We start from the raw sequence: 685 nt of genomic DNA, 5'->3' as shown, positions 1-685 counted from the left end.
CCTTCGCCGGTACTCCCGAGGCTCGCAGGCACGCGAACGGCGGCCGCTTGTTCGGGTCGAATTTTCTTCGCTTCTCCATGAAAAGGGCGGGAAAATGCTTTAAAACAAGTGTGTGTGTGTGGTGTGGTGTGTGTGTGTGGTGTGTGTGTGTTGTGTGTGGTTGTTTGAAGTGTGTGTGTGGTGTGTTTGAGGTGTGGTCGTGTTGTGTGTTTTGAGTTGTGTGTTGTGTGTGTTCTTGAGTGTGTGTTGTGTTGGTGTGTTTTGAGTGTGTGTGTGTGTGTGTGTGTTTGAGTGTGTGGGTGTGTTGTGTGTGTGTTTGAGTGTGTGTGTGTGTGGTGTGTGTTTTGAGTGTGAGTGTGTGTGTTGTGTGTGTGTGTGTTTTGAGTGTGTGTGTGTGTGTGTGTGTTTGATGTGTGTGTGTGTGTGGTGTGGTGTTTTGAGTGTGTGTGTGGTGTGGTTGGTGTGTCTGTGTTTGAGTGTGTGTGTGTGTGTGTGTTTTGGTGTTGTGTGTGTGTGTGTGGTTGTGTGTGTATGACCACAGTGAGGATCTGTACTGTGTTCCTGCAGCAGTAACGATGGATGAAAGCCTCGATCCTGAGCGCGCCTGCAGCGCTCACAGCAACACACACCACCACACACACACAGCCCAGCACAACCACACCATCACACACACACCACCACGCGG

This window comes from Morone saxatilis, unplaced genomic scaffold (assembly GCF_004916995.1).
Source record: "Morone saxatilis isolate NCDOM2014 unplaced genomic scaffold, NCSU_SB_2.0 Contig2, whole genome shotgun sequence".
NCBI classification, from domain to species: Eukaryota; Metazoa; Chordata; class Actinopteri; family Moronidae; genus Morone; species Morone saxatilis.
Note: the sequence above shows the minus strand (reverse complement) of the source record.